Source organism: Dipodomys merriami, unplaced genomic scaffold, assembly GCF_024711535.1.
Source record: "Dipodomys merriami isolate MVZ:Mamm:240054 unplaced genomic scaffold, mDipMer1.0.p SCAF_63, whole genome shotgun sequence".
Classification (NCBI taxonomy): Eukaryota; Metazoa; Chordata; class Mammalia; order Rodentia; family Heteromyidae; genus Dipodomys; species Dipodomys merriami.
In genome coordinates, this window is record NW_027206213.1 from 5,179,483 (window position 1) to 5,207,195 (window position 27,713).

Below are 27,713 nucleotides of genomic sequence, written 5' to 3' on the forward strand. Positions count from 1 at the left end.
GACTCCCAGCTGCCAGAGAACAAGCTTGGCTTCCTGGCACAGGCTCCTCACTGCAAGTGTTCCATACCCAAGCTTGCCCTCAGTGGACTCTGCTCTGCCTACACTGTTCCAGCTCCAGGGCAGGGACAAGCTGAGACTTGTTCACTGGCCTGCTATGCTGTCAGATCACATAAGCTTGATTTGGGTCTTCTGGGTTCCTTTGAACATGCGCTGTGGGCTCTTCCTGGCCTTGGAACCCACTCCTCTCCCAGCAAACCTTGTGACCTTATCAATCCTTTTGAACTAGAAACGAGTCTGTGGTCACTGAAGTCAAAAAGATAGTTTGCATCCTGAAAGAAAGTATGTGCCAGCCTTGGATGAAAAAGCCAACTGAGAACACCACACCCTAAGTTCAAGCCCTTCATATTGCACACAAAACAAAAACAAAAATAAACCCAGCTCCCTGATATGACAAGCCCAGTCCCGTGGAAAATAAACACTCTGAACTAGATTGGTTTGTTTTTTATTTGGTTTTTGTGTGCTGGTACTGGAGCTTGAATTCCAGGTCTCACTCTCTTGAGCTGGTGTCTCTAGTTTCAGCTTTTTGCTGGTTAAATGGAAATAGAAGTCTCAGATTTGTCAGTCCATGCTGGCCCCCAGTGTTAGTCCTCTACTGTCAGTCTCCTAGATAGCTAGCAGTGTGAGCCACCAGCGCCCAGCGTTGAACTGGGTTATAGGCTGAGGCAGTTCCTTGCTCCTGGCAGGACAGCTGTGGGAATTGGGAGGAAGGCAGCAGGGTGGATCATCCTCTCCTGCTTTCCTCCCTTAACCCGATAACTTCCTCTTGGAGTTAGAGGAGGGAAAAGAGAAGCACAGGAAGGTTTCCAAGTGGCCCCTCCAGGACGTAGGTAGGATTCCACTTCTGTCTTCTTCCAAGACTCCGTTCTCTTCTTCCTCACCAACTTCTGTCACCTATGGGGTTCAAACAAGAGTCCATGCATCCAATTCTAGTGCTTTTCTATATTTCCTGGGTTCCCAGAAATCCAGCAACACCTCTGCTTCTTTTAGTTTGTCCACAGGTGACTCAGCGGGGCAGATGTATGTTCGCCATACAACATACTCAGCCTGCTGCCCGCATGCTTTGCCCTCAGCCACTCACCCACTGTGCCATTGGGGCCACTAGCCAACCTTTTAGATCTTCCAGCTAAAAGAAGTGAACATTGAGTTCTCTACTGGGCTGGGGAGATGCACCCTTTATTCTCCCCCTTGTGTGTGTTAGTGGCTCTCACCATTCTCTCCAATGAGTGTTTCTCCAAAACACTTCACTCTAAACCTCAGAGCCTTGATGATTAAACTACGGATTTTCTCTACTTTTATGAACTCACAGTGTTAAATCTCTGAGGGAAAGCAGAATTGGGATGTTGTAATTTGCTGTGAAAATCAGTATGGCTCACCCTCATTAGCCTCCACTGAGATTTACTTAGGCTTTTCAGCAAGAGCAAGAGAGCCATGGTGTTTGAGCTCACACTGTAACACAGCTTCTAATGTCTGGTACCCACAGGTTTATTCCAGCTGGTCCCAACCCACCTCCCTAATAAGACAGCCATGGCATGTCTTGGAACATTTATCTCTTCTATTAGTATCATCCAGGTGTTTAAAGAATAATTTAGAGAACCATCCATCTATTTTGAGACTTGATAGTCAAAGACAGTGCCCCAATGTATTACCTAATGTTCTGTCTGTATAAAGGTAACCCTTTAACACCTACTGACATTTTGTACCAGAAAATATTCCTATTCATAGTCAAATTTGCATACTTCCTTTTATTTGGCAAGGAGAACTACATAATGACGCAGTTCTCATTGTGCTTTGCCTACCAGGAAGTTCAGCACTAAACTTCGTGTTTAATTGCAGTAACTAAATTATCCCAGAAGGCAGGTATGATTCTTTCATTTCTTTCCACTCTCCCTCCGTTTTACTGTGCTGGTCCTGGGGCTTGAACACAAGGACTGTGCACTGTTCCTTAGCTTTTTCCACTCAAGGCTTGAACCACAGCTTTATTTCTGGCTTTTTTTTTTTTTTGCTAGTTAATTGGAGATAAGAGTCTCACAGACTCTCTTGCCTACACTGGCTTTAAACCTCCCTCTTCATATCTCAGCCTTCTGATTAGTTAGAATTATAGATGTGAGCCACCAGCACCAAGGCCTCATTTCATTTTCATTTTTTATTTAAAAGTTATGTCTGCAGATATAGTCTGACATTGTAAGCTCTTTTAAATTATTATAGGACATTCATCTTAAATAAATGGAAATAAAATCCACATTTGTCTATCCCTTCCAAAATAATTACTGATCACCTTCTACATGCCAGGGAGTTCTCTGAGTACTTAGAAAAACTGTGGTGAGTGAACAGGTCACCCCTCACCTGGCAGAGATCATCAGGCACCAGGTTGGCATGCAGGAGACTAAACCTTCAGAGGACCCAAGAGAACCTTAGAAGGAAAGTCCTAGCACTGCACAGTCGTGGATGACAAGACAAGCAAGTGTTCCCAGAGGACCGGCAAATGTCTGGCTGCACAGAGATCTTAAATAAGACAAGAACTGAGGCAGGCCCACTTAGCAGCTCGAAGGTCATTAGTTACTCTTCCAGGAACAGTCTCACTGGAGATAGGAAGTGGGGATAGCAAGCATGGACAACTCTTTCACAAAACTTGATTGTGAGAAAAGCATCTTTTCTGTCAAAGTAGGTTGGTTCCTTTATGTCAATCTTGTGAGAATTGTTTTTCTGAAAAGTTATCAAAGCCATTTCAATGTTAGATTTAAAGCTGTTAGCTTACAAAAGGAGCCAAATAGTATCCAGGCAGACATCAGGGCTATGTCAGGCTTTTCTACTGACATTCCTAATGATGGAAATAACTTCCTCTAAAATCACAGTAAGTCAAAATGTAATTGCATGATGTTCTGACTATTCTGCCTCTCTTGTGCCCTTGTACACCACCTAAACTTAATTCAACCAACTCTGCTATGATTTGGATGTAATCTGAGTGACTAACATCTTGTGACTAACATCTTGGTCCCTAGGGTGGTGCTATTGGGAAGTGGTAGAACCTTTGGGAAGTGAAGACTTATGGGAGATCGTTAGGTCACTGGAATTTACATAAGGCTCCTTGAGTATTCTTGAGAAGATTGTTTTAAGGACCAAGCTTGCCCTTCCAGCCTTCTCTGTGCTCCTGTTCAGCAAGTGACTGCTCCTAGCTACACTCCTGCCATGATGAATGGCCACTCACACATCATCTGTCCTCACTGAGGCCAAGTCAATCCCATCTGACCTTGAACTTCGAACTCATAAAACTGTGACTGCAAATCAAATAAACCTTTTCTTTTCATAAGTTAGCTGCTTCGTGTATTTCACTATAGACATGCTAAGCTCCTATTTAATTGTGCAATGACTTGCAGTTCTTTCTTTGTCTTGGCTGTTTGAGACTTCATATTTGGGTTTTATTTCAAGACATGGCAAGCTTTTTGAGTTTGACCCTGGGCATATAAACTTAGCTACTTTCTTTGGGATTCCTTTAAAAATTTTTGCTTCTATATGACATGTTTGAAAGCTGCTTCACATATGTTTTAAGAAAGAGGTAGAAAATAAAATCAATAAACAATAATACATTTCTGCATTTTCCAGGTTCATTCTGCTTTTAGGTGACTCATTTGTGGTATAGGAGAAATTGTGGTTTTCAAAGAGAAAGTCCTTGCTATTGCATATAAGATTTCAATTTCTGTGTTGTGTGTGTGTGTGTGTGTATGTGTGTATTTGTGTGTGAATATGTGTGTGTGCGCGTGCGTGCATTGGTGTAGCAAGATGTATTATAGCACAAGGATTCAGCATGTGAGCTCTGAAGGCTAGGTTCAAATCTCAAATGTGCCACTTCCCAGCAGGGTAACCTCAAGCCACTCCTCTAATTCTGTGTACCTCAGCTTTCATAATGACTGCAGAGTATGGCGATGAGGAGAAAATGCAAACACAGTCATGCCTCAGTAAACAATGGGGACACGTGCTGAGAAATGCATTGTTAAGCAAATTAACTAACATTGTTAGACACTTTACAAGCATCCTGGCCTGTACTTCCCAAGCCTATGTAGAACAGGTCAGTTACTCCATAGAGCCTCTCATGCAATCAAGGGCACAGGCCATAGAGATGTGGTAAGGCTGCTGCCAGTGGAAGACGGCATACTGTTTTACCGTAAACTGCTAAAGTAGAAGTTCCTTCTAAAATAATGAAAGAAAAATAGTAGTAAATACATAAGCCAGGGGCTTGGCATTATCAAACACTCTGTGCTGTATGTAGTTGTGTGTGTTGTGCTTCTAGATGACTAGACATGCAGCAGATGTGTGTATATCAGTCCTCTCCTTAATCTATCTCTTGAACTGAAAGTTCTAGTTTTTTAGACTTTTAGTATCTTCTTATTAACCAGTTGGTTGCTTTTATTATTATTCTTTAATTCTATTCATCATTAAAAGAGAAATTATACAGAAATACATAAAGAAAGAAAAATTATGGTAGAAGGCAATCTTCTGTCCCCCTTCTGAAAAGTCCAATTCTGCTCTTTTTCCTGAATATTTGGAATTGACTCTTATTTCGCTAAATAACATATTCGTCTTGTTGTTTGCCTGTTTATTGGTTGGCTTTGGTGGTCAACATATCACTATTCCACTATGAAAAAGCAAGGGGTCAGCTCTTTCTCATTCCCCCGTTCTCCCAGTCCTCCAGCTGTCCCTGAATTGCACATTCTTCCAACACTTTCATGGTGATTTGATTAAATACCAGCAGTATTGAATGTTTAGAGTTAGGTGAGGTCAACATCATAGATTACTGGGCTTGAGTAGTGTTCTGAGAATTTGTTTTCCTTCCTGTGGCAGTTCTCATTTTCCATGAACTCAATAATTTCCCCCTAATTGCCTAGTTTTCTCTGAATTCTCTATATTGTGAATTGGACCTTCAGTTGATTGAATCTATGGAGGCAGAACCCATAGATAAAGAAATCTGATGCTAGTCTCTTTGTTCATCAAGGTTGAGACAAGTATTTAACATTAATGTCAAAATTTTCACAGGTAATGTAAATTTCTTGGATGTGTTAACACTGTGGTGATTTTCAAGATATATTTAATGATACTAGGAATAGTTAAGATGCATTGCACTCATAAACTGATATGTTGAACTGAAATGCCTTTTCACAACTAAAGATAATAAATAAATAAATAAATGCCAGGAATAAACCTATGATGGGATGGCAGCTAAGTTTGCATTTAATTTTATTAGTCATTTTTTTATGGATGGAAAATTCAGAAACATCTATGGTGAGAGCCCATAACAGATCTTCTCTGGGCTATAGACCATAGCTTTTTACTCTTTTCTCTCTTTTTCCTATTTGGAGTAAACAAAATACCTATTAACCCCAAAAGCTATAAAACAAAGGCTTAACCTTGCTTAACCTTGCTTAACCCCTGTTAGAAAAATTGCATACTTGTTAAGAAATAATTTGCAGCGCTGTGATCCCAACCAGCAACTACAATGTCTGTTTTCAGCAAGTTCCTGACCTGTAAGAAAACAGATTGAAACACGTTGGTGAGAAAGTCAGATGATTTACACATAGGCTGCAGAGTTGTATTTTATCTTTAAGTAGTTCTACAAAGAGGTTTCCATACACCATATCAGTTTATGGGCACAATGCATCCTGACCACTGTCACCCCTTTCTTTCATTCTCTCTCATCTCCCCAACCACTGTCCTATCTTGAAGAGGGCCAGAAAGAAATAAGTTGATACAGAGAATCAGAAGATAGAATTCTATTTCTCAATGAGCATAAGCTAATTTCTGCTCTGTGGGTTTAAATATTTATTTGATGGCAGAGTCAACAAAGTCTGAGGCTGTTGATGACTTAAAATCAAAATGTGGCAAAAGGATAATTTGTGGAGGAGATGGGGAAAACAAGTCGTTTAAGGATACAGGTGGAAATGGAATTCTATGCCTCCATCAGAAAGAATGACATTGCCCCATTTGTTAGGAAATGGAAAAACTTGGAAAAAATTATATTAAGTGAAGTAAGCCAGGCCCAAAGAAACATAGGTCCCATGGTTTCCCTTATTTGCAATATCTAGTATATGTAGGAGTCAAGCGGAAAAGGTCTGATAAAGTGATGTCAGGAAAATGAACCCTTAGATATGTATTTTAATGTTTTTTTTCTTTCATGCATGTGTTTCTAACGCATTTATAAGATTATCTCTTTGTTGCTTTGTATGTCCCTCCCCCACAGTATAACCCTTGTTTTCACTATATTTGATGTCAGTATAACTTGTGGAGGAGATGGGGAAAAACCAGTTGTTTAAGGATACATGTGGACCTGTTGCAACAATGAGAAGTACAAGTTGTCATGTCCAAAACGAGCTTTACAACGTTGGTGGGGGGGGGGGGGAAGGAGAAGGATTGGGATGGGGGGAGGGGGGAGGCTGGGAAGGGATGTGAAGGGTAAACCAAAGGAGGAGGCTGCAATGCTTGGGAAGAAATGTACGCATTATCCTGCCCATGTAATTGTAACCCCTCTGTACAGTATGTTCACAAATAAAATAAAATTAAATTAAAAAAAAAAAAGGATACAGGTGGACCCGTTGCAACTATGAGAAGTACAAGTTGTCATGTCGAAAATGAACTTTACAACTTTGGTGCGGGGGTGGGTGGGAGGTGAGGGGGATTGGGTGGGGGGTGGCGGGGGGAGGTTGGGAAGAGATGTGAAGGGAAAAAAAGGAGGAGGCTGCAATGCTTGATAAGAAATGTACTCATTATCTTGCCCATGTAATTGTAACCCCTCTGTACAGTATGTTCACAAAAAAAAAATTAAAATTAAAAATTAAAAAAGTGAAAAAAATGTGGCAAAAGGGATCCTAAACTCTTGTGGCAAGATGATATATTCTGGTTAAAAATAATAGTGATTATGGAGCAGAAAGGCAAAGTGATAGACTTTTACAAGGAGACTGGTTGGTATTTAGGAGACCAGAGGCTGAAGCAGTCTTCTGTACCTCCTGCTTCCAGGAAAAGGTCCTTGAGCCTGGGAAGAGAATAGTGGTTTGAAGTTTTCATGGACCCTCAAGTAATATTGTCCTTGCTTCTTTGAGGGTATTTAAAAGTAGCTTAGTAATAGCCAAGGGTAGAGAGAGGAGCCCTAAGAACTGGGGCTTCCAGACTCTGCAAATACTGTGAATCTCAGCACAGATGGAGGCTGCAGAGAGGCCCTTCTGAGTGCTTGGGCATCTCATCAGCAGATGACAAGTGTGAGCTGGAGGCCAGACAGTCTCTTCTGTGAGGTCTCTAACCCGAAGGGAATAGTCTACCCCCTCATCCTCCAATGAATAACTTGTTGAAAAAGTAGAGGCTTGGGGCAAGCAGTTTCTGTGGTTTGAATATCTTCACTAAAACTCAGGTTGAAATTTAAACCCTATGATGATGTATTAGGAAGTGAAACCAAGTGAGAATTTTAAGAGGTAATTGGGAGCCACATATCCTAGCTATTTGAGCAGATGACATCAAGAGAACAGTTGATCAAGGCAGCCCAAGGTTCTGGGTGGGGAATTCATGATACCAACATCGCAACTAATAAAAAATTAAGCATATTGTCATCCAGCTATAAAGGAAAGGTAAATAGGAAGATGGAGGTCTACACCAGCCTGGGCAAAAAGTGAGACCCTATTTGAAAAAACAATGAAAATATAAAGGAGGGCTGGAGGCATAGCTCCAGTGGTAAGGCATCTTCCCAGAAAATTCAAGGAAGGAAGGAAGGAAGGAAGGAAGGGAGGGAGGGAGGGAGGGAGGGAGGGAGGGAGAGAGAGAGAGAGAGAGAGAAAGAAAGAAAGAAAGAAAGAAAGAAAGAAAGAAAGAAAGAAAGAAAGAAAGAAAGAAAGAAAGAAATCAGGATTTTGTATCCAAATATGTATGGTGTTTACAAACACTTCCCTGCTACAGTAGCCACTTCCTTCCTTAGCACTTACATGCCAGGTATGAAGCTATGAATTTACATGCTTATTATGAAAACCATTGCATGTTACTACTGTTTCTTTAAACAGAGCTTTGTCAGGAAGCTCACATCCTAGAGGGCAAAAGTGTATTAAACTGTTGGAAACAAGACTAGATTTATACTGGAAATGCAAATAAAGTTATCTTGTGGCTTTTTTTTTTGCAGTACTGGGGTTTAAATTCAAGAGTGCACTACTACTTAAGCCATGCCCCAGGCCTATTGCCCTCATTATTTTTCAGGGTCTTGTACTTTTGCCTAATCCAGGCATAGACCACAATCTTCCTACCTCCACCTGTGAAGTAACAGAGATTACAGATGTAAACCACCACACACAGCTTGTTCTATGAAATAGGGTCATGCTGACTTTTCTTGCCCAAGTCCCAAACCTCAGTCCATCTATCTCTGCCTCCCAAGTAGCTGGGTTTACTGGTATGAGCCACTACACTCCTCATTGCTACTTTTCATTAACTATGTAAAACGTTCAAGCTTTCCATTAAGATAAAATGTCAAAGAAACAACTTTCCTAGGAAAAGTCAAATAAGAGTTAGCAGTGTCCTTGGGTTTTAGAAGACTGATCAGCTTAAAAGAAGCAAATTGTCAGAACCATGGACAGAGGCTCAATCATTCAAGGTCAACCCCTCCCCCCACCCCCCAACAAGTCCCTGGCCATGCTACCTCTAGGATGAAACCCATTTTACAAAAGGAAGAAACAAGGCTCAGAAGGATGGAGCAGATGCCTAGGGTCAACCCGTTGATAATAAAAGAGGTAGGAATTAAACTCCAAATCATGTCATTTCAAAGCCTATGAAATTTTATCATGAAGTCAGTCCTCCCCACCCCCATCTAGCTTAAGATCAGATCATTTTCCTTATAATTACTTACTCTCAGTCACATTCTTGGTCAAGACAGTGAACGATATTTGGCCCCTGCAGTGGCATCTAGATTGGAAGCTGGAGAAGCAAGCACAGAAGATGCACTGAGACTAGCCCTGATTCTCTGCCCTCACTCCCCCTCAAGTCTAAGGCTCTGGAAAGGAGGTGGTGTGGCAGGCACAGACAACCACAATGTCTTTATCTAACTGCTTCCAAATACTATTTTAGGGCCTCATCCATCCCCTCCTTTCCCTCTCCTTCCTTCCCTGCTGAGCCAGCCAGACATCTCCTCCACCCACCTGCCATGTGCTGGCCATGTGCAATTTAGCTGCCTGTCCCTAGCACCTCAATGAGGTGGCAGCAGTTTTGTCCTATCAGCCACCAGCTTCAGAAACCCCACTGCTCATCAGTTCCCCTGCTTCCTGAGCCAGAAATAGTCCATGTACCATAAAGAGCAAAACAGAGGAACATGTGGGTAAGTTTCTTTTAAGCTACTAAATTGATTTCTTATTGTTATTATTAAACTATATTTCTGTGTGTACCAATTCTCTCTCATGTCAGTAGATATCATCCAGAGCCAGGAAAAGGCAGGCTTAGGTGAGGTCAGGGCAGAGACCTGGGCAGGCAGCAAGCTAGCCGCCTGCTCATCTGCCTTCCCAGCCTCCTTCTTGTTCAAGGAATCTAGGTAGAATTTTTTTCTCTTCCTGACAGCTTTGGCTTGGGCCACTCAGAATGGAATGGGCTAGAGGTGGATTTAGAGGCATGGAAGTGGGGGAGGGAAGTGGGTGACCCACCAGAGTGAGCCCTTCAGAGGGACAAATTCCAACCCCTTGTCTTTTATTTATTTTTTAAAATTTATTTATTTTTTATTGTGAACATACTGTACAGAGGGGTTACAATTACATGGGCAAGATAATGAGTACATTTCTTTTTTTTTTTTTTTTTTTTGGGTCCAGTCGTGGGGCCTGAACTCTGGGCCTGGGCGCTGTCCCTCAGCAATTCAGCTCAAGGCTAGTGCTCTACCACTTGAGCCACAGCGCCACTTCTGGCTTTTTTTCTTTTTGCTTATGTGATGCTGAGGAATCGAACCCAGGGCCTCAGGCATGCAAGGCAAGCACTCTACCACTGAGCCACCTTCCCAGCCCTAATGAGTACATTTCTTATCAATCATTGTAGCCTCCTCCTTTGTTTCCCCTTCCCATCCCTTCCCTTCCTCCCCCGTCCCCCCCACCTAATTCTCCCCCCCCCCAGTTGTAAAGTTCGTTTTCGACATGACAACTTGTACTTCTCATTGTTGCAACAGGTCCACCTGTATCCTTATTTAAACGACTTATTTTTCCCCTTCCCCTCCACAAATTATACTGACATCAAATACAGTGAAAGCAGGGCCAACCCCCTGTCTTTTAATTGGATGCTAAGGGCAAGTTCGCTCCATGCCCTCATCATCACTTTGTCAATCTTTAAAGCTTTAGGACTCCTCACTGAACCACTCTGGTCCAAGGGCATCTTTGACACAGCCAGTGTCCATGGCTTGGAAAGATCTTGGCAAGATCTCTTGCTCCGCTTAGGAGTTCACAACTCCATGCTACATGGAGTCCCCTATACTCTGTCTTCCTTCTCCTGTCCATGTATGGATGGTCATTTTACATATCTACTTCTGGTTTCTGTAATGTTCCATCAAACTCAATGAATGGGCTGCATTTTCTCTCTCCCCAAAGCTGTGTTACTCTGAGAGCTAGATAGGAGAGGAAGGGCTCTTATATGCTGCGGATCTTGATTACTAGGTTCTGTGAGCTCAGCCACCTGCCATAGAGCCTGCAAATTTCCACACTATGGGCTACTCTGAGGGACATAAATCAGCCAGCTCTCAACATGTATTGCTGCCTGATGGTCTGATAAAAATCTTTGGAGTAGGATAGAACACGAGTTAAATAAAAACAAAAGAGAACCTCTATAAGTCTTGAGTAGACAGAAATTTCTTCATGTTCACTAAATATGCTTTAAGAGACCATTGTGTACTTGGAGTTCTGTCAGTGATGGGACACAGAGTGAAAAAAATATACACAGTTCCCACTCTTGTAAAGTTGAGAGAGAGAGAGACAGAGAGAGAGAACACAAAGAATCCAACAAAATATAGATTTAGTAACTGTAAAAGCTCAGTAAGTGAGTGAAAAGTATTTTTTTCCTCAGGAGAACAGGCATTAAGCCACTTATCACATGCTAACTGGATTTTTTCCCCAAATACTGAGGATCCAACCTAAAGCCTCATGTGTGCTAGCCAAGTGCTCTTCCACTGAATTCTGGTCCTTTAAATAGTAGACTCAGTGCATGAAAGAATGCTTGTGCACATCACCAGAATCCTTGAGAGTGCATCAGTAAGAGATAGTGAGGTTTGAAACTGAAAAGCTCTCCGAACTTCATCAACTTCAGTTGTTAAGGTCAGTTTATCAGATCTGTCTGAAGGTCACCTGTAATTGGGAGTGGCACACAGAATCTTGGGCATGCAACATTGCATTTTTGTTACTCTCCAAAACTCTTGTATATAAAGTACCTTCTTGGAAGCCAAGTGATTTAAGTAGTCTATCAATAAGAAGCAATTGACGGTGATGTGCTGTTTCTTTAGGGTTTTCTCATGGACATCTCCGAGGCTTTGATTTCCTACTTGTCTTGGTTAAGGACTCTTATTTAAAACTACTGAAGTAGGGCTGGGAAGTTGGCTCAGTGGTAGAGCGCTTGCCTTGTATGCATGAGGCCCTGGGTTTGACTTCTCAATACCACATAAGCAGAAAAAAGCCAGAAGTGGCGCTGTGGCTCAAGTGTTAGAGCGCTAGCCTTGACCTGAAGAGCTCAGGGACAACACCTAGGCCCAGAGTTCAGGCCCCACAACCAACAAACAAACAAGTTAAAAAAAAAAAAAACTACTGACGTAAACTTACAGAATGCCAAATAAAAATGGGAATTATAAAGAAAGATGGGGATAGGTCTTTGCTATACTTGTCCTACTTATTCCCTTCTGGGATAATTTTTCTTTCTGCCAGACTCTTGTTTTTATGTGAAGCTTTTCTTTGCTATGGCCCCAACTGTAGCTTCAATTCCACATGATTGGATGAGTCAGGACTGTCTGGAATATGACTGATATACACACAGAGCAAAATAGCATATGTAAAAACAAAATAATTCAACCAGAGAATTGAAAACTCTGGAGGCATCTAATTTTTAGACATAACTGGATAGATGAGTACCTAATAAATGCCAGAAATGCCTCTTGGCCTTTTTGTCTCTGTCACTCTCATTCTGCTATTCTCTGTGTTGCCTGTGACCTCAGGGAATATGATGATGGCAAAGAGCAGCTCTAGAACTATATTGTTTTCTTTAGAATTAGCAATTCCAGAGGAAGAGAAAGCATTTTCCCCAGCTGTTCTTGCTAAAATCCAGGGCTCTAGGTGGCCTAATTTAGGTCATGAGTTTACAGTTGAACCAAACTCTGAGGCCAGGAAAATGAAGTCTACACATTATTCAGGCTTCGTTGCATATCCATCTCTAAGATTAGATCAAGCTTAGTCTGACTAGAATCATGGGGTTAGATATTTCTTAGTTCACATTCTCAGGAGAATATGATTGGCTCAGCTAAAGTCACATGTCCGTCCTTAGTCTAATTATCTGTGGCCAGGAAAGCAAGGCTACCTGGAAGAAATAAATAGACTCAGATCTTCAGGATGGATTGTTGGTAGAGTACAGACTTTCTTAGTAGGGTATGAGTGGTGAAGCACCATAGATGAAAAAAACATTCGGGGATCCTTCTCCAGGTCGATTAAGTGACTATATTTTTGATATGGAAAAAATATTGGGATCTGTACAAGTACAACTTTGGGGGAATTGGGAGGAGGGAAAGAGGGGAAAAATGAGGGAGGGGGTAACAAGTTAGACAAGAAAAGTACTCACTACCTTATTTATGTAACTGTAACCCCTCTGTATATCACTTTGACAATAAAATTAAAGTAAAAAATTAAAATACTTATATTAAAAATATGGGGCAATCAGACTTTGCAGATCCATGGAACTTTTAGGAACTCTTGATAAATGGGGAAACTGAGACTTGCCTAAATGAATAGTTTCCTTTTTTGTAGAGCATAATATGAACCTGAAGTCTGACATCCCCTGAGTTCCAAGAGGATGCTTGCTTAATATAACCATGGCTGCTTAGCCAAAGGATGTCAGACCAGCTTCTCCAGGGCTACTTCTGACCCTCTTAGTTTTCTTCCCATGGGACCTCTAGACTTGTTTGCTGTGAATGAGGGGACTCAACTTGATGCAAACTGATATGGAGGCTATTGGGGCTGGCCTCTGGATCTAGCAGTGTATTAAATGTGATAGACACACAAACAAGCAGATATTGAATATACTGTAGCTTCATGGAGTTTAGCAAGTACAGTGTCAGTTCTCAAAGATCTTACTAGTTAGAAAGAAAAAAAACCTTGATACTCATAATAATTATAAATAATAAGAGGCAGTACAGTATCCCGCCTTATTTGTGGATTTATTTTGTGTAGTTTTGACTGAGCATGCTCAAAAAATAAATAAAAGTCAAGACATTTTGAAAACAAAAAGTTTAATTCCTGCACATATGATGCAGCTCAGTTGATATGAAGAAGCACTCACTCAACCCCATGTTATCATCGGTTGTGTTTAAGTAGCTGTGTCACCTGCTCTTTCCTTGCCCCTTGCTTTGTAAACAATACACTTCCCCAAATGCAAGGTAAAAATTAGTGTGCTTAATTTAAGTAATAAAGGGAAAAAAACTTTAGACTTGCTGAAAATTTTAGATTTGTTGATTGGGAGCCTATCTTGAGCAGAAGTTGAGAGGCATTATGGGAAAAATCAAGCAACCATCTTCAATACAGTATTGAAACCTATGCATCCTGAGCATTCTTGATTTTGCCTCAATGCTGGTCTCCTTGGAACCTGTGAATACCATAGGTCTAGTGGATTTAATTAATATTGGACACTGTAGCTCATCTTTTTGATACATTTTCTCATACTTTTCATTAGCTATTAGTTATTTCTGTTAGATTCTTCCCTTCCTTGGTTCAGAGTGTCCACACTAGGTCAGGGGCACAGGCTGGTTTTCATCCATTCTTGGCACTTGAGAGCCACATACACACACACCTTTAGCGCATATCCCATAGCTCGGAAGTTTCACAGAGTTCCTGTTGAGCCACAGAAATCCCCTGGGACAGTATTTTGCCCTACACTTTCGTCAGCTGATAAGCTCCTTCCTCCAGAGCACTATATTGTGAATGAGAGACCAAAATGAGGATCTGTAGTTGTTGTGGCTCTCCAAGTAAGGATGAAAGAAATCACTCCTGAGGCTGAGGATGCAGGGAAAACCAAATGGTGTAGAGGAGCTCTCCAAGCCCCCTGTGAACGGCATGTGGATTAGAAGATGCATGACTGGAATCTGAATGAAAGGACTGTCTTCAGAGTCCTCTGGATGCTAGAAGAATGCACATCTTGCAGACATTCCTGGCTAACTAAAGCAAACTGAGGTTCCCATCTCTTTCTCTCAGGGGCAATAGATTTGTCCCACCCTAGGCAGGGTAGGGAAGAAGCCCCAGGAACAATGTTAGGAAGAGGGAAGAGAAAAGGGTTATTTTGCTGCCCACAAAACCAGGGATATGACATGCTCAGCTGTCCTAGTCACCAGTTATTGCCACGCATGGGTAGAGGGCTGCTGTCTGTCTGAAAGTTGGCTAGGGAGTAGAGGCTCAGAATATTGGACACCATCTCACACATGTCCTCTGTTATATGGGGGGGCCTTCAGTCTCCTATTATGCCATGCAGTATCTCCCAACCCTACCTCTGCCATCCGTTTCTCTACTTTTTTCTCTTTTTCACCCTTTTCTTGCATCATAACTTAAATGTTCTTCCCACAGACAACATGGCTCCATGCCTGACTCCTTCCTAGCACATCACACTGTAGTCATTTTACATTTAATCACGACCTGTCCTCCACGACAGAAGAGAAAGTCACCAAGAGCAATGACTTGTCTGATTGGGCTCACATGGTATCCATATCCAGCACCATACCTGGAACCTTGGCTGACTTGAGCAAATACTTGCAGAAGATCAATATACCTGACCTGTTGCTGGGAGGCTAAGCAGGCAACCAGGATTAGAGGGCAGGGAGGGACTGACGCTAAGAGTAGGAGTATACAGAGCCAAAAGTCAAGTCAAGGTAGAAGAGCATGTGGGGAAGGGGAAGAACCCAGAGAAGGAAGCCAATATTTAGAACACCAGGGAGGAGCACCCAGGCAGCTCTGAGAGCCCAAGGAATAAAAGCTAAGGGTGATAATCATACAATGACGGTGGTGAAAGTAGGAAATGGCAATCTGAGCAGAGCAGAGGAAGAGACCTAGAGGCTGCTGCCCAATCTCCTACAGGCCTGAGTCATCAGACCACACTTGGTGAGAAAAAATTGCAGGGAAAGTAGAATGTGACCAGAGTTTTCTAGTGGTTCCCAATTCTAGCTAGCAATCAGAAATTTTTTTAAATGCAAAGACCACCCAGAAATTCTGACCTTAGTTTTCATTCTAAAGGTGAGGAGAAACTATTCAAAAGTTTTGAGAGAGAGAGAGAGAGAGAGAGAGAGAGAGAGAGAGAGAGAGAGAGAGAGAGAGAGAGAGAGAGAGAGTTGCTAACAGATTGAAGTTCAGAAGGCATTAAGATTGTGAATCAAGAACAGTTATTTCCAAAAGCATCCCATGCATTTAAAGTATGTGGTAGGGCTAGGAATCAGCACTCTAATATAAGTCTTTATAGTCCTGGCTGCACATTGCTATCATCTAGGGAGCTTTAAAAACTACTGACGCCTGAACTTTACTCTCAGAAATTCCAACTTAATTGGTCAAGTGTGACCTGTGCATGGAGATTTTTCAAAGTTTTCCAGATGTTTCTAATGTGGAGCCAGAGCTGAGAACCACTGCTAAAACTATTCAAGGAGACTTGTTACTCCTACTGTGGTTTGTGGAGCAGCAAAGTAGACTGGGGAACTTGGTAGAACTTCAGGATACCACCCTCTACTCCAGTCTTGCTGAATCATGATTTTAAGAAGATTCCTGGGTGAAAGTATGAGAAGCATTGTCCTGAGCAGTGATTCTCAAATTGTCTTCTCTGGACCAGTTGCCATCAGCATCTCCTGAAAACTTCCTATAAATGGATAATCATGGGCCAGACATCAGAAGCATAGGTAGGAGGATTATGTTTCCAGGTTAACCTTGGGCAAAAACATGAGATCCTATTCAAAAAATAAAGGGAGAAAAAGGTCAAGGAGCATGACTCAAATAGTAGAGTACCTGCCTAGCTGAGTTCTAGCCCCGTACCACTAAAAATGAAAGAGAAAGAGAGGAAGAGGAAGAGGGAAGAAGGAAGGAAGGAGGGAGGGAAAGATGGAAGAAAAGAAGGGTGGGAGGGAGGAAGGAAAAGAGAAAAAAGAAAGAGGAAGGAAAGAAAAGAGAAAGAAGACAAGAAAGAAAAAGAAAAACGAAACGAAATGAAAGAAAAGACAGAAATTGTTGCTTATGTGCCACTGACCTAGAAACTATAGGAAGTGGGGGCATCCAGATGCTTCTGGTGCATGCTAAAAATTTGGTTCCATAATTCCAGTGGGAGAAAGTAGTAATTTCAGGATGAGACTCCATTAGGAATCGGGCCAACTATTTCAGAGGCTTGGGGGTTAGCTCATTTCCATAAGCTTGGGTGTAACTTTCACTTTGCATCAAAAGCCTGAAGATGAAAATAAGTTCTCCTCGGTGCGGCCTACCTTCTTCCAAGCTGAGGACATTCCTTTGGGGGCAGAGGCTTGACTTGTTCTCCAAGACTCTCTGCTCTCCCACTCTGGCAGGATCTCAGCAGAAGACTACATTGAGGTCTGTGGGAGGCCTGACTTAGCAATGGGTTTCACATGAGGCAAAGAGAAGATGGGCCAAGAGAGCTGAGGCTCAAACCCAGATCATTTCTCATGCTAGGCAACCCCCAACCCTCTGAATCTGTTTTAATGTCTTACTAGTTCCCTTGTTCACTGGAGCCTGAAACAATCACAGACAGGTGTTTATTCTATATTACTCAAAAGCTATACTTTTTAACCCACAAAAGTGGTTCATGCTATAGACAATCTCTTCTGACTTCTATTTTTCAACAGCTTGCGGCTTATGCTACATATGGAGAAAAACGGGCAGAAGCACAAAGCCAGACTGAGATTCCCCAAGACCAGGTGGGGGATGAGCCCACAGGCCCTACTGGTTATCAAAACCTGAGGTCTATTCTCTCGTAGAATCCTGAGAAAGAAGCAGCATTTCCAGAAGGGAATGGCTAAATGGAGCACCTGAGAGGCTAACACCTAGGGAGACTGTATTTAACTGAGTTCCCAGCCTCCACAAAGATCCAGGTTCAGATTGAATTTGAAGCATTAGATTGGAGGGACCAAGTAATGGCCAACTGAAAAGGGACCATTAAGAGCAAAAGGCCTGAAAGTATGCTGTAGAAGAGAGATAATACTTTCACAATAAGTTGGAGGTAGTAAGATTCCTAATAAACACTGAGCTCAAATTTACCACCAACCTGGTGGTTTGGGGACTTCCACTTGCAAATTATTATGATGTTTCTCACATACCTTGCAGAGTGAAATTAGATTCTGCCTGTTTATGGGGTGTGTGTGTACCTGATTTCTAGTGTTACAATCTGAAAGACCTAAGCAACACACACACACACACACACACACACACACACACACACACACACACACACACACACACACACACACACACACACACACACACACACACACACACACACACACACACACACACACACACACACACACACACACACACACACACACACACACAGAATCCTTTGTCTCCTGAAGACTGGTTTGACCTGTTCAAGTTCATCACCAGTGCTGGAGAAGTAACTGTCACTTCCCTGAGAAGTAGCACTGGCCTCCCGAAAGGGAGGGTCCAGTAAGCATGTGTTCCAATTCATTTCACACAAGAATGATAGGAGACAATGCTTGGTGAGGGTCTCCTCACCAACCTCAGAGCCTAACCTTCCACTATGACGTCATTTTCTCTGACCCTCAGATTCCCAGACCCCAAAACATATAGTCTATAGACTGGAAATCCTATACCGAAGTTCATATTTCTAGTGAGTGTTTCTCAGATGTGTTCAATTAAGCTACCAGGTCTGAATCACCTGGAGAATGTGATTAAAAACCTATTCCTGGGTCTTCCTGAGTCTATTTAATCAGATCCTCTGGGAATCTTTCTCTTTAATGAGTGATACTGATATCCTTGCTAGTCTGAGAATTAGGAGGAGGTTAGGTGTGAGGCAACACTTTGACCAAACATAGGAAGAACAACAACAAAAATGAAACCATGTGGGACAGGAGATGCTGTCTTCTGCAGCCTACTCCTGCATGCCCCACCCCATGGATGCAGGGCTGCTGCTGGCATGAGGCTTTGGTAGAAACTTCTATATATTTTCAAGGGAGGAGAGGACTCAGCCTGCAGCTCCTAGGAAGCTTTGCCACTCAGTGTGACCGAGTGACAGCAGCATCAGCTTGTTTACTAAAAACTGAGCTGTGAGAAATGCTGCCTCACAGGCCCACCCCCCATCTGCTGACTCCAAGTTTGCATTTTTGTACAATGTCCTGGGAATTCTCCAGGACATTACAATTTTAAAAGCTCTGGTCTAGGGTAGGAGCTGATAGAGGGAAGAAAGAGCTTAGAAAGAAAGCATACATAGATAATTAAAGGCTTGAAATTCTCCAATTCTTCATTCAGCTAAAGACAATGGAAAAATTGTGTGTGTGTGTGTGTGTGTGTGTGTGTGTGTGTGTGTGTGTGTGTGTGTGTGTGTGTGTGTCCCACGGGAAAAGTATGAGTTGCTCTCTCTGTACATTCAAGAGCTCAGGCCTGTTCTCTGTGTGGCTCTGTTGTCCCGTCTGAGACTCCTTCATGGGGCACATGCCTTCCCCCTGCCCTGCTTCTCTGGCTCCTGAGCTCCAGCATGCCTTTGCACCTGCTCTTGCAGAAGAGCTACAGAGGGAAATGGGGCTTCCTCCAGGAGGTTCAAGGTTGCTGTGTCAGAGTGGTAAAGATGAGAAAAATAGTAGAAAACATGAGTTAACTTGCACCCCACCCCTTTGTTACAGGCCATGTTGGCCAGACAGAGGGGAAGCTGGGGTGGTTTCTCTTTGCTCATTCCCTTCAGGTTCCCTCTGAGTTTTCTCCAGTCTGCAGTTGGTCCTGGCTGCCCTCCCGCTGCTTAGCGCTCACCCACGTCGTCCTTCCTTTGCAACAAGCCTGCCAGGAGACTTGAGATTCTGCTCCCAATACGTGGCTGGCCATGAGCCAGGGTCTGGCTGCCAACTGACTGACTAACCACTTGGCCAGAGCCTTGGCTTCCCCTGCATGAGCAGCAGCTGGCATTTCCTCTCTGTCCTGTGGGCTGCAAAGGAGTCTCCTGGCTCCTGGTCATCTGGCGTGGCTGGGGTCTGCTGGTGGCCTCTGGACTTTCTTTGCTCAGTTCTTTGTATTAACATTTTCTTATTCTCTCTCTCTCTCTCTCTCTCTCTCTCTCTCTCTCTCTCTCTCTCTCTCTCTCTCTCTGTCTCTCTCTGTCTCTCTGTCTCTCTCTCTTTCTCTCTGTCTCTGTCTCTCTCTCTCTCTCTCTCGTGTGTGTGTGTGTGTGTGTGTGTGTGTGTGTGTGTGTGTGTGTGTGTGTGTGTGTGTGTGTGTGTTTGATGTTATTGGGGCTTGACTTCAGGTTCTATGTATTGTCCTTCAGCTTTTTCACTCAAGGCTGCCACAGCTCCACTTCTGGATTTTTGATGAGTAATTGGAAATAAGAGTCTCACAGACTTCTTGCCTGGGCTAGCTTCAAATGACTATCCCCAGATCTCAGCCTCCAGAGTAGTTTGTATTACAGGAATGAGATACCAGTGCCCAACTTATGTGTTTTTCTTTTCTTTAATTCATATAATTTCTGTTATTTCTCCCCAACTCAATCTCTCAATCCATTCCTCCCATCCACACATAGATGCTTTAGTCAGTACCACATAGCTAAGATACCCTTCATTAGTCCATGGACCTTCCTAGCTACTGCCTTGGTTTTCTCTCCTCCAATAATAAAACTACTTGGTATAACTTTGTCTCCATATATTATTTTTGTTTCCATATTATTTCCCACTCTTACCTCCATTCATCCCTTTACTCAATGCAATTTGCCTTCTTGCTATAAGGCTCTACCCTAACTGCCCTTCAAAAGGACTCCATGTCCATCATTTTGGAGGTGCAGCAAATACTCCAATCTCTATGAACTTCTCAGTGGAATCAGACACAGTGAAACATCCTTGACCATAAAACATGTTCTTCTCTTGTTTCCTATGGCATCTCAAGTACTATGTTTTCTTCGTAGCGCCTTCCTTGCTGCTTTTGGTAGCTTATCTTCTTCTAGTTGATCTATGTATATAGCAATTTATAGGTACTAATCTCTGAGCTATTTTTCTTTTACTTTTGTGAAAGGAGTTTTAAAACTTTTATTATTATTAAAAAAAGGTGATGTACAGAAGGGTTACAGTTATATGTCAGGTAAAACATACATTTCTTTTTGGACAATGTAACCTTTTCTCTTGCTCTCACCCAGTTTTTCCTTCCCATTCCTACCCACAAGTTGTATAGTCCATTTTTAACATAGTGTTCTGGGCTTTTTATTCTCCCTCTCTTCTTATTCTAAATTTTAGGGCCCAGTGTGGACTAAGATTTATCACTAAAGAATAACCATGTATAGGAGAAAGCAACAATACTTGCTAAGAAATGTACTCATTACCTTACCCGTGTAATTGTAACTCCTCTGTACAGTATTTTCACAATAAAAAAGAATAACCAAATATAACTATTTAATATTAAACCACAAGTGTTTGGGGAAATTTTCAATTTTTTTTTAAAGTGAAAAAAATCTAAACAGAGAAATTGAAGTAGAACTCAAATCATACTAATTTATATTGGAGCAGGAATGGGGAGAGAGGAACAGAGGTTAAGCTGAGACTAGAAGGAGGCACCATAGTTGTGCAGGTGCAAAGGGTCAAAAAAAGAAGCAAAAGCAAATAAAATAACACAAGCGGCAATAAAAGCCACTGCTGACAACAACCTGAACCCAGCCTCCAACCCAACCTCTTCCCTAGACTCTGCTCCACAAATCTCTCTCTACCTTCCAAACATTTCCAATTGTGTGTCTCTCAGGTATCACAAAACATCTGGATTTCTTCACATGTACACATTCTCTCCCAAATGTCTGCCCGTTGGTGAATGGCTTCCTTCATCTACCAGTTGCCCAAACAGAAAGCTGAGAGTTTGCTTTGACTCCTTACTTTCCCTCATTCCCCATATCTTAATGGCCACACCTATTTGTTCTACCACTAAAATAGATTTTTAAACAAGCCTGCCACTTACTCCTCTGCCACTCACTTGGACTAAGCCAACATCTGTCACCTGGGGACTATGGTAGTCTCTCAATTCCTCTCCTAACCTCTCAGCAGGCCACCTCTCATCCACTTTCCATGAAACACACAGACCTTAAAAAAATGGGAACAGCTTCTACTTCTTCAACAGCTTCTCCTGTCACTTAAAACACAAATGCTGAGGCCTGCACTACACAACCTGTGAGATCTTGGTCCTTACCCATCTGGTCCAGCTTCATCTTGGGCTACCTTCTCTTCACTCCCTAGACTCCACCTTCAGGATCATCTGTCTGTTCCCCAAAACAATCCTACTTTTGTGTGCTGCTTATCATAATACAAGTGTTTCCTAAGCCATTCTACAGAGTGGTGGAAACCTGTACAGTGAAGTTGTACCAAATCATGAGGTTGGTGAAGGTTCTTTGGTCCTGAGTGCCTGCTCACAGGGTGTCCTCTGAGCCATCCCTCATTCTCCCAATGCTAGGTTACTGAAGCTGGTGGAGCACTCCTGAGATGAGTTCCTGGTTTCTTTGCTTCTTCCCAAGTGCTAGGCAATCTCCTTGTGGCCTTCATACCTCACTCAGGAGTCCTGCCGGGCTGTGTATACGCTGTGAGTCCAAATTCACCATAGAGTCACTTCCCGGCCAGGTTTTTGCTTCCTCTTCAGTCTTCATCCCCACCCCAGCTGGATCTTCTGGGCTAACAATATCTCTGGTCTCTCTATGTCCCCTCTAACCCCCCCTTCCACAGGCCTAAGGGTTTTGTTTTTGTTTTTTTCTAGTCCAGAGGAGACCCTTCTCTTCTTACACCCCATGTCTCCAAAATATTTTGACTCTGGCTAGAATGCTCTGCAGCCCTATAAGGGCTTTTAGGCCTCTGGAAACCAAAGTCAGAAAGATATACTGCATCCTGTTATATTTGCCTTAAGGCAACAGACCCTGGGTTTCTATCAGCATGGCTTGAGAGATAGGCAAAGAGGAAAAGAAAACAGAGAAGTAAAACATCCCTATTATTCTATCCCATTTGTTTGCTGCACATTTCCCCTACTAAATTAGTTCAGGCTCTGCAAAGGAAACAGAAGCAACGTATCTCTGGAGTCAGACTTATATAAAGTAATTGGCTCATGCAGTTGTGGGGCTACAAGTCTTAAGCATGCTTTAGAGGCTGGAGACCCAGAGAAGATGTGAGGTTTTAGTCTTAAGTCTGAAGCAGTCTAAAGGCAGAGTTCCTTCCTTCTTAGGGGAATCTCAGACTTCTATCTTTCAAAACTTTGTTTCATATTAGCATAAATTGATTATACAACGGCTTCATTGTAAATAGGTGTATATAATGTACTCTGACCAAATTCTTAACCTCACTTCCCTTTTCTTTCTCCTTTTAATATGTTTTAGTATATGATTTACATGTATATATTTCCCTCTCCCAAACAGTCCCACTTTTACAATCATGTCATTTCTTTCCTATTTTTTTTTTGTGTGTGTATGTGTGGGGTGGGGGCTGAATGCAACTTACCTCTGTCTGACCTTTCCCTTAATCCCTTCTACTGATTGGATAAAGTCCACCCACTCAGGCTGTTTATAAAGAGCAAGTAATTCGCTATACTCAAAGCCAACTTGTTTAAATAGCACATCTAATTTTTTAAAAATGCACATAGCATGGTGTAGATTGGTTTCAACCAAACAACTGGACATCATAGCCTCGCCATGTTGTCATATAAAATTAATTGTTCATCACAGAATGTAAGCCCATCAGGTAGGATTGTTTTGTTTTGTTTCTATTTTTTTTCACTGCATATATTCCTAGATGAAATTAGATCTAATGCATACTTAGACTTACCTTGTTTGTGTCTTCACATACAACGAATCCTTCTTATCTTGGCCCTGCTTTCCAACTATCTGATTTTATTCAACATTACTTCTCATGATTTGTATAGCTTTACAAAAGCTCTAGCTCCATTCAATCAACCTGAAAATCTCAACTAGTAAAGTACATGGGGGCAGAGTTTACCTGTTTTTGCTTATCACAGTACATACCAAACTAAAAGTCTACTGATGAATTGACTAATCCATTCCTCTTTTATTGCCTAAAGGTGAAGCCAGATTAAGATCTTTAGGGATCCTAATGCCCCAAGTATTGAAAAAAAAATCCTAATCACAGTTAGTCCCATTTGTTAGTTTTCTCCAATGGTAATTATTCAATATCAAACTCTTTCCAAAATTTTCTGTCTTGCAAGAGAAGGAGAGAGACTGACATCTGCATTGCTGGTATTTGAATACATGTTTAGTCTGATTTTTGTGCCTTTACTGAGTGGGGGGCAGGGAAGTAGGTAGCAGCCCAACCCACTGATTATGGTAGCCACAGCCTTATTCTGCCCGGCTGCTCTGGAAAAGCCCAGCAATCCAGCTACATAGACATAAGAATAACCTCTTCTACTGCTTGTTCAGAGCTGCAGCTGTGTAATGTCATCCACACCCCTGGACCTATGCACAGTTAAATGTTTGTATAGAAGTCAATATAGTCAAGGTTGATCCAATAGGTGCTGGGGCCAGTACTTGAACCTAACAAGCCCAAGAAGCAACATTAGGGTTGAAGAGTAGTTAATAAGAATAAAGACAATAGTTATTGCAATCTATCTACAATCATAATTGGCTCTCTTCAAGGTCTTCTTGCTCATGTGTTTTTTTAATTTAAATGCTAAAGGATAACTCAGAGTGTGTTTGCATTACATTATTGCTTGTAACCAAATGACAAGAATCTAACAATTCTGGTTTCAGATTTCACTGTCTCCCCATCCTGCTTGCTGATAATGAAATGTGCAGACAAGTCTAATGACTGTAGAACACAGATAAGTATGGTAGGAATGACAAGGTCAGAAGAATTAAAAGTGTGTGTGTGTGTGTGTGTGTGTGTGTGTGTGTGTGTGTGTGTGTGTGTGTGTGTGTGTTTAAATTTTTTCATTAGTGAGTGTTCCAGGGCATCTAAAGAATTAAACCAGGCAAATTTTTAAGCATTTCTAGGTCGGTTATACTAATGTGAGTTCACTTCTGACCATTTGTGGGTGTTAGAGGCATTTAAATCATTTTTCCTTTTTCCCTATCCTCCTCTAGAAATCGGTATAATATCTAGACTACATATGGTAGTACAGAGCTGAGATTAAAATAAAATGCCCAGTCATATAGGTGGCTACTGAATAACTGCATCATACAGTTTTTAAGATAAATTACTTGTACAATTTAAAATATATCCTTATTATCAATAGTACATTTCAAATTCCAAAGACAGCAATAAAAACTGACAAAAGATAAAATAACTGCAAACCTATTAACTAAGAGAACATAAAATATAGGGAAAACAAAATTATATATAAAAAACACAATTCCTATAAATGGTAATTTTCTTTACTTGTTCCAATGATGAGACAAATAGCTGATAAATTAACCAATCTTTAAGATAAAAGAAGAATTTCTCTTTCCCTAATTGTGTAGTAGGAAAATTACTTCTTATTTCATGTCTTTATATTCACAGATGGAGAACTGTGATAACACATAGATCTGCTCGTAGTATCGGGCATGACTGACTCTTTGAAAATGATTCTTTTTTGGAGGTTTAATATTGCTGAAAAGTATGGTTTTTCTGTTTCAAGCGATTCAACAAGTTAACAAGGAAAGCAAACTGCTATGAGATGGCATTTATAATAACATACTGATTCCGGATGATTTCAAAGAGTCCCCACAATCTGTAGGAAGCACAAAAATAGAACTGATAATAATCTGCTATATGGCCTTATTTTGAACACAAAGATTTTCCCTGCCTTTCTGCACTGACATAGGAAAATTTCTCTAAAGATGTGGCTCCAGTGGAGGCGCTAAATTCAATCCCCATTACTGAGGGAGAGAGAGAGGGTGGGAGAAGGGAGGAAAGGAGGAAGGGAGGAAGAAAATGTAAGCGATTTTTCTTCTTGCCAGTAAGTTGAATCAAAAACAAATGCTGTTAAATCCTTTTTTTAAAAAATTGTTATAATATAAGTGATATAGAGAGGGGTTACCATTTCTTAAGTCAGGCAATGAGTACATTTCCTTTTGGGCAATGTCACCCCTTCCCCACCTGCAAGTCACATGCTTCATTTTTCACAGAGTCTAGTGAGTGCCACTGCTGCATTTGTTATTTGTTCACCTATGTCCCTCCATTTTTTGTGTTCCTGTTATTCCCTCAAAGACAGAAAAACAAACAAGACCAAAAAAAAGAAAAGAACAAAATGAAAAGAAAAACCCTTTTGTTTCCATTTCATGGAGTTCATTCTCTGTCAAATTCTTAATTGTGGAAATATTACAGACCCAAAGTTTTCGGGGTTTTTTTTTACCCACTTTGAAAAGTAATGGGAAATAGAAACAATTTCAAAGGGGGCAGGGGAAAGAAAATTAATAAGAAAGTCTCATTCCCAAGGGAACCAAGTCACCTGGACCTGGGTTGAGTTGGTGCTGGGAAGTCAGCTCTCTCCAAACATCCATCTTTCCTGTTCTTCTTACTGTCTGATGGTCTGAGGGCTGAACGAGGAAAGGTGAGGGCCCCAACACAGTGTAACAGCAAGGGAGGAAAATAAAGCAGTGCTCACCTTGAGAAAGCGCGAGGTGGTCTGCAGCGCTCATCTTGTCAAAACACACAAGGCACTTTCTCTGAAAACATAAAGTAACCTGAGGAGATATGGGAGCACCAATCAGATGCCATCTTCCTTTAACCAATACATCTGAGCTTGGCAAAAAAGGCTTGCTGTTCTCTGCTGTATCTGCCTGCCCCGGCCATGACTCACTCAGCTTTCACACGGGGCTGCATCCCAGAGGGGGCCATCGGGGCTAAAAGTGACTATGCACTTTAGGAAATGAGCACTCTGGTTTCTCAAATGATGGGTCCGATTATATTTTCACATCTTGGAATTTGCCTCCCTGTGAGCAAAAGCCTCCTTCAAAATCACTCCTTGAGCTGGTGTGGGGCTGACATGAGAGGCTCTTTGGCTTGCCCAGGGATTCCAGAGACTAATTGTATATGGAAATGAATGGGTCCAGTCACTGGCCTCTCACACTGGAATGCGGCTTATGAAGCACAGCACTATTATGCCCAAACCACGTTCTGTAGAGGAAGTAGAACTTCTCCAACCGGTTGGTGAGCTTGCTCTGCTGGCTGTTTACCTCTGGGCTTTGGTTTCCAAGGGCTGCTATTCCTAGGCCTCACCAGCCACACGGGAAGAAATTGAGGTTACAGAGAGGGATTTGATTTCAGGATGCCAGTGTTCACCAGAGCTCCCAGAAACTGTTACTGTTGGTGCCCAACTTTTTGGCCTGGGGAAGTATCACCCTAGTCTCACATCCACAGTTGTATTAGTTGGTCTTAAACCAGTCCCAACCAAACCAGCTGGGGAAAGTGCCCTTTCCCCATCTCTGGTCAATTCGCAGACCCTTTTGGGGACCCTAAGGCAAGCCCCACACACATGGTGAGTACCCATCTTATAAAAGGAGTTGCGGAATTAGCTCTTCTCTTTGTGTGCCCAGATTTTTGGGGGAATCCTTTAACACCCTCTTAGGATCAAAGCCTTGCTGGGATCTTCCATACCTATGTCGTGGGCTGGGTAGACAGGCAGGCTGGCTCTGGCTCTTGCCCTCATTGTAAGTCAATACATAGGTACCCTGTCTTTCGTGACAACATTGGCAGTTAAATACAGACATGTTATGCAAACAGGAAATGGACATTTTTCACATTCTTCAGCCGGAATTAGCGGATGCCATGGAGGCAACCATGCAGGCGGGGCACTTGTGGCATGTGAAGGTTCTTCTTACATTTTCCTACTTTCTCCAACCTCTTCACCCTCCCAGGTGCCACACCAGCTAGCCCTCTGAAAGGATGGCAGGTTGTTCTGGCACGCTAGGGAATAGCCTTTGGCACAGGAACAGAGCCAGTTTCAAATCTGCAGCTGCCCTATAGAGAATGAGAAGGGTTATTCAGAGGGAAATAGGTGTCCAGAAAGCCAAGAAAAGTGAGGGTATCCTGCAAAGAAGTCAGGTAAGATAGGCAAGGAACAGAACAGTGAAGAAATGGCCTGATTTAAGGCGGCTGGGATGTAGGAGTGGGACGGGAGGGGTGACTGAGGAGATGTTTATTTATGGGAGATTCCTGACCAGGTTCCCATGCTACAGAAAAGGGCCCAGAAGTTGGGTAGAAAAAAAGGATAATGGAGAAAACATTGGCTAAAGAGAGACTGAATCCGGAGCAGAAGTAGAAGCTCCAGGCAGAATGG

At 42.1% G+C, this 27,713-nt stretch overlaps 1 long non-coding RNA gene across 1 annotated transcript; it reads right to left on the reverse strand.

Annotated features, from left to right (window-relative positions):
* Positions 1 to 514: 514 nt before the first annotated feature.
* LOC138815187 (uncharacterized) lies at positions 515 to 8,990 on the reverse strand. The gene is made up of 3 exons (XR_011368204.1): positions 8,924 to 8,990; positions 5,502 to 5,574; positions 515 to 951 (listed from the first exon to the last, which is right to left on the reverse strand). It is a non-coding gene; the product is annotated as an uncharacterized lncRNA (long non-coding RNA).
* Between the last annotated feature and the right edge of the window lie 18,723 nt (positions 8,991 to 27,713).